The 7252-nt window shown below is 40.0% G+C and overlaps 1 non-coding gene across 1 annotated transcript; it reads left to right on the plus strand.

The window, feature by feature from the left end:
• Window positions 1–6701: 6701 nt before the first annotated feature.
• On the plus strand, window positions 6702–6839 carry LOC119920500. Its single transcript, XR_005448242.1, has one exon. It is a non-coding gene; the product is annotated as a small nucleolar RNA SNORA7 (small nucleolar RNA).
• Window positions 6840–7252: the final 413 nt, after the last annotated feature.

Genomic DNA, 7252 nt, shown 5'->3' on the forward strand with positions numbered 1-7252 from the left:
TGTATTTTCTTCTTATTAATTCATTCATTCAATTCAGTCATATTTGTTGAGCCCTTACTGTGTGCAGAGCACTGTACTAAGCTCTTGGGAGAATACAATATAGCACTGAACCAACACATTTCCTGCCAAAAAGGAGTTTACGGTTTAGAACACTTATACATATTGAATAACTTATTCAGATATTTCAAACTGGTAAGTTTGTATATGGTTGCATTGTTCCTCTTTCTGCTCCCACTATTTATTGATATTTTTGTATCTTTCCCCTTAAATTGTAAGCTCCTTGAGGACAGGGAGCAAATATCTTGCTTCTATTTTACTCTTTCAATTGCCTAATACTGCTTTATATTTAGTAGCTATTCGATAAAATCATTAATTTCTTTATTTTTTAATGATGGCATTTATTAAGCACTTACTATGTGCAAAGCACTGTTCTAAGTGCTGGGGAGGGTACAAGGTGATCAGGTTGTTCCACGGGGGGCTCACAGGCTTCATCCCCACTTTACAGATGAGGGAACTGGGGCCCAGAGAAGTCAAGTGACTTGCCCAAAGTCACACAGCTGACAATTGGTGGAGCCAGGATTTGAACCCATGACTCTAAAGCCCGTGCTCTTTCCACTGAGCCATGCTGCTTCTCTTTATTGGTCTTCTGTGCTTTCCCAATAACAAATTGGGGTCAAGAAAATGAAAATTCCCCCAGAATTTTGTTAGTATCACCATAGTAGTATCAACATTCAACAGGTTGAGCTGTAGGGGAGGTTTTGATGGTAATATTGGTAATGTTATTGAAACATGGAAAAAACAATCATGAGACTCTGAGCCCCATGTGGAACAGGAACTGTGTCCCATCTGACTATCTTGTATCCGCTGTAGTTTTTAGGAAGGATTATTAAAGTATAGTGTAATGGTCTGACCTTGTGCCCCTGAAGGAAAGCTCCCCACCGAAGTTTGTAAGTGTGGCTTAAAAGAACAAGCCAGACACAATCACTTGAGAAGACTGTATTTAATGATAGAGCCTTGCTGTCTTCACAGGTTTGGTCCATACAGGGCTTGTTTGTGAATCATCTTTTTGTATCTCTATCATTGCAAATACATTGCAAATCAATTTCCCAAATATTGCTGACAGTGGTGATCTCCCAACAGTGCAATGCTGTTTCCCAAGTAAGGAAGCTACCAAAGTTGGGGAAATGCTTATTTAATGCACCAAAATTTGTTTAGCAAAAGCAATTCAGAGATTAAAGAACTACAAGCAGCAAAGCTAGCAATCCACCATCAGTCTTTGTGCATCTCCTCATTATTCTGATAAAAAATGAGGCTGGTAAGTCTGAATTGGGACATGTAGTAGTAGTTGTAGTATTAATAATTTTGAGCTTCTTCTTGGTGCAGTGCAGCATACACTGGGTGTTGGAAAGAACACAGTTATGATGTGGCAAAGTCCCTGCTCCAGTGGAGTTTACACTTTAATGGGGATTACAAATAGGTAAGTAAAGAAAGGAAACATGTATGATTAGTAGTGGGATGTGAAGACTGAAGAGATTAAAGCAGAATGGCCTAGTGGGAAGAATATTAGCCTGAGAGTCAGAGGACCTGGGTTCTAATCCTAGCTCTGCTATCTACCTGCTCTGAGACCTTGGGCAAATCACTAAATCTCTCTGAACCTCAGTTCCCTTCTTCTTAAATTGTGAACTCCAGGTGGGACTTGATTATCTTGTATTTACCCCGGAACTTAGCATTGTGCTTGGCACATAGGAAGAGCCTAACAAATACAGCAATTATTATTATTATCAATAGGTGGTTGAACTTCTCTCTCTCTCTCTCTCTCTCTCTCTCTCTCTCTCTCTCTCTCTCTCTCTCTCTCTCTCTCCCACCCACCCACCACACCCCCAGTAGTAGTGAAGAGTGCAATTCCCGAGGTGGGAAACTCACTGTCAAGAATGAAATGAATTTCCCATCAAACAGGGAAGTCAGGCACTGCCATAATTTACGGAGAGAAAAAGGAAAATCAAACAATCAATCAATCGTATTGAGTGCTTACTGTGTGCAGAGCACTGTACTAAGCGCTTGGGAAGTACAAGTTGGCAATCAATGGTATTCAATTGGTCAATGGAAAAGTGGTTATGCATATTATTCCTTAAGTGGTAGATTATATAAATCAGCATATACAGAAATGCTCGAGATAGTTCACAAATGTATAATTGATACATAAATTCATCAGATTTAGCAAGGAAGAAGTCCTTGGTAGCCTTGGAGAGAACTGCCTCAGTTGAACGAAGAAGATGCAAACCCCGTTAGAGAGAGCTAATTTAGGTGTTAGAAGAAACAAAATGGAGTAAATTTGTGTAAATAATTTGTTAATGTATTTCTATAGCAATACGAATGGGGCCAAAAGGCAGTAACTGGAGGGTGGATCCAGAGGACAAAGAGTATCTAGGGTTAACAGAGAGAGAGAGTAGTTGAAGATGGCAGTCATGGAAGGAAAAAAAATAGCTCCAGTGTTTATAGAACTCAGAGGGCATGGGGTCAGAAGGCTAGCTAGCTAGAAAGGAAATGGGAAATCTTTCCTTGAGAAATGGATTGGGAAGGATGAAAAAGAGGATTTAGGGGAAGGAAGAAGTTGAGGAGGTGGAGGGGAGATTTCATTCAGTTCCTTTGCACAAATTCCTAGTCCTGAGGTCTCAGGACCAAGTTAATCTGGGATTCTTGATGGGGGACTCCAACTTCAACAGCCACCAAAGCCATTCAAAGATAACATCACTGACAACACAATTTACCTGGGTAAGCATGAGACTGAAAAATATGTTATCGCACATTGCCATAAGTATATATGAAAAGATTATAATAACGTGATTGTCAATTTTATTTACTAAAATCCTGCCTTCTAAGGTCATTTTGTTAAGTTCTCTGCAGAGTAAATCAAGCTGTGAAATCTGAGCTAGCATCATAAATTGATTCTGCCATTTTGGACATGCACAGCAGCACATATTACTAGCAGAAGAGATATGGCATAGCAACAAATAAAGGAAAAGGAATAATCAACATGAGAAATGTGGTTTTGTGGATAGAGCACAGGCTTGGGGGTCAGGAAATTTGGGTTCTAACCCCAGCTCTGCCACTTGTGTGCTGTTGACTTTGGGCAAGTTATTTAACTTGTCCAACTTTTCCCCTTATTTAACTTGTCCCCTTCTAGACTGTGAGCCCGCTGTTGGGTAGGAACCGTCTCCATATGTTGCCAACTTGTACTTCCCAAGCGCTTAGTACAGTGCTCTGCACACAGTAAGCACTCAATAAATACAGTTGAATGAATGAATGATCTTATCTGTGTCTTGGTTGCCTCATCTGTAAAATGGGGGTTAAATTCCTATTCTCCCTCTATTTTAGAGTTTGAGCTCCAGGTGAAATACGGACCATGTAAACTTTAAAATGATGGATCATGACAGTGCCTAGTTCAGTGCATGGCACATAGAAAAAGCTTAATGAGTATCACAATGATTAGTATTATAATCAATGCAATTGGTTCATGTCTTCATTGCACTATCTTGGGAGCAGAGTGCTAGATTGTGTGTGGAAGAAATGAGTAGTTAATAATAATAATTTTGGTATTAAGTGCTTACTATGTGAAAGCACTGTTCTAAGTGCTGGGGAGGATACAAGGTGATCAGGTTGCCCCATGTGGGGCTCACTATCTTAATCCCCATTTTACAGATGAGGTAACTGAGGCCCAGAGAAGTTAAGTGACTTGCCAAAAGTCACACAGCTGACAAGCGGCGGTTGGGATTTGAAGCCATGACCTCTGACTCCCAAGCTCGTGCTCTTTCCATTGAGCCATGCTGCTTGCTTGACTTTGAAACCCACTTTCCAGGTAAGAGTGTGAGTGAGTTGGATTTAAGTGGTATGGCATGAATGGAGAGAGAGAAATAAGGCAAGATCAAAACAGAGGAAGAAAAATTGATTTGCCATTACAGTAATGTATCAATTAACCCTACTTTGGAAATACTGGCTGGAAAAAGTCCCTTGTGGTTTAGTTGAGTAAGAGCTGTAGTTTTTATTTGGCCCAGAAGAACTCAATGTGTCCAACAATCCTATTTTCTTCTCCTTCTTTGAGAGTTAAATATCAATTTCCTGCCTATTCAGGGTAAATATCCCTCAGGGAAGTCTTTACCAAAATGTTCTGGGTTTTTTGTTGTTTTTTTTTGTATTCGTTAAGCTCTTACTATGTGCCAGGCACTTTACTAAGCACTGGGGTTGACACGAGATAATCTGGTTGCACCCAGATCCTGTTCCACATGAAGCTCAAAGCCTTAATCCCCATTTTACAGAGAAGTGAAGTGATTTGCCCAAGCTCACTAGCAAACGAGTACTGGAGCCAGAATTAGAACTCAGTTCATTCCAACTCCCAGGTCTGTGCTCTATCCATTGGGCCACACCTCTTCTTCTATACTGTTGAGGAACGTAGGTGTGTTAAACTAGCCTTAATAATCATTTAATTGTTACCCGTTTAATTGTGAACAGAAGCAATTAAATTGTTGAGAAGCCACTCATTATAATCCATTCCCCTGAGCATCAGAGACTGTATGCTTCCAAATGATGTCACCTGGTGAATGTCTGATATGTGTCTCCCCCATAAAAAATGCAATTCCCTGTCTTTTGCAGCTTCATTCATTCATTCAATCGTATTTATTGAGCGCTTACAGGCCTGTACGTGAATCGATGTGCCATATTTTTGTATCACCATGAAACAATAGAGGGCAGTAAAGTAATAGTGCATAGAACTTATTTCACCCTTACAAAATAATCACAAAAGTCCTTTATTCAAACCCTCACACAGACCAGTTACTCAAACTATTGGCATAAGGATAGTGCCTGAAAAAAATGATTGCATAATTATCTTTATTTTGCATTGCCAGAACTAATGTTTATTCTGAGAAAGGAAATAGAATGCTGATGAGCTGGATTCAGCTTCCTCCTAGCATTGATTCTCTGCATGACCTTGAGACAACCTTGCTGAGCCTCAGTTTCTCAATTGCTTCCATACTTGAGGAATATAGTTTGTCTCCTAGACGTCGTGATAGCTAACCAATCTATTGCGAAGCAGCGTGGCTCAGTGGAAAGAGCACGGGCTTGGGAGTCCGAGGTCATGGGTTCGAATCCCAGCTCTGCCATATGTCTGCTGTGTGACCTTGGGCAAGTCACTTAACTTCTCTGAGCCTCAGTTCCCTCATCTGTAAAATGGGGATTAAGACTGTGAGCCCCACATGGACCAACCTGATCACCTTGTATCCCCCCAGCGCTTAGTACAGTGCTTTGCACATAGTAAGCGCTTAACATGCCATCATCATATATCTATCTAATATTTGAACAGTGAGTTTTATTTGAAAAGCCTGTGAGTGCTAGGTTCAACTCTTCAGAGCCTTTCAGTAGTTACCTTGCACAAAGAGATCTAAATTGTTCTTGTTTTAAAGGTCTTCAAAGTAGACAAAATAATCTAAAGAATGGACATAAGCCACAATGCAGGCATACAGTATTTGCAGAAAGAAAGACTTGGCCTAAGAGCTGTTCAAAGAAACCTTTGTATTTCAAGCTCTTAGGAAAATTAGAAAAAATAAAATAATGGTCATTTATGTATGCCCACTGAAGTATGTCATAAATATTGAATGTGGAAAAAGGAAACAATATAGGACAATTTTGTTGAATATGAATGAATGAATCAGTCATAATTCCTGAGCATGTACTGTTTGTAGGCCAATGGACAAAAGAGTAAGCAGCCACATCACATCTCTGCCCTCAAGGATCTTAAAATATGCCAGCGGAGAACAGGGACAGATTTATTTTACTTTTAAAGAGGCAGCTTGGCTTCGTGGAAGGAGCACAGGCTCGGGAGTCAGAGGACGTAGGTTCTAATCCCAGCTCAATCACTTGTCTGCTGTGTGACCTTGGGCAAGCTAATTAACTTCTCTGTGCCTCAGTTACCTCATCTGTAAAATGGGGATTAAAACTGTGAGCCCCACATGGGACAACCTCATTACCCTGTATCTACCCCAGCATTTAGTTTGGCACATAATAAGCCCTTAACAAATACCATTATTATTATTATTATTATGCCAAGAAATAAGTACAAATGAAGTATCATAAGAATTGTCCACTTACTGGAGAAGGGGAAGGAACATCAGACAGACAGTTTGTCTGTTAATTCACTAACCCGTCATTGCCAGCTCTGGTTGATATAGGTGGATCAAAGAAGTCATCATCATTGTCCTCACTGACTGTATTGAAAATCTTTCAGTAGGTAGGGCTTTATGATTGACACTTTGATCAGCCCTCTTCTTCTTGGGGAATTGACTTGGTGCTGAGAATACCTTTCTTAAAAATGCATTTTCCCCCAAATAAGAGCTCACAGATAAAACTCATGGAGTTCCCAGAGACTCATAGATGTTAAGATAATTTAAAGGAGGGGAAAAATATTTGACCTCTGGGTATTGTATTTTGCAAACCATTTCTGAACTCTACCCGTAAAGCTTATTTTTTTCTTTAACTGCCCTGAACTTTAATTTTTCAAAGTAGCTTAGCTCTTTTTTTTCTAATTGAAGACACTTCTATTTGAATTTACAGGCCACCAAATTACTCTGGAAAACATAACAGAGAGAAATTACAAAGTGATTTATAACCATACTGACCCTCATCTAATAATGTTGACCTACTCACATAAAACCCTCTCAGGGTCGCAACTGGAGAGTTTCCAGTACTTTACCAGTCACGACTACAGGAGGGAGAGTCAAGCAGAGGCATACCCATTCTGTTCCTAGTTTGGGCAGTGGCTAGTTAGTGGAAGGCAATCTGCTACAAGTCAAAACTCACCCGTGTTACGCAGCAGCAGCACGGGAGAGAGTCAAGGGCAGAGACTTGTTTACTACTTGGAAGGGGGCAATGGTAAACCAATTCCATATTTTTACCAAGAAAACTCTATGGATACACTCTAGAACAATTGCAGGTGGAAGTGGAGCGTTCTGGGAGAGATGTGTCAATGATGTTGCTGTGGGTTGGACACGACAACAGCTCACTTGATGCACTTGATTAAAATAGCATCACAAGGAGTAAAATTAAATTCTCATTTTAATTGCAACAAATGATTATAATAAAGTAGCATTACCTATTATTGCAATTCCAAATCATTATGAGGCTTTTGTCAATGTCTTCTTCATTAGACACTGGGAGATAATAACCTACTGGAATCCAGGTGCAAAGCAATCTCTAATGAATT

Source organism: Tachyglossus aculeatus, chromosome X1 (genome assembly GCF_015852505.1).
Source record: "Tachyglossus aculeatus isolate mTacAcu1 chromosome X1, mTacAcu1.pri, whole genome shotgun sequence".
NCBI lineage: Eukaryota > Metazoa > Chordata > Mammalia > Monotremata > Tachyglossidae > Tachyglossus > Tachyglossus aculeatus.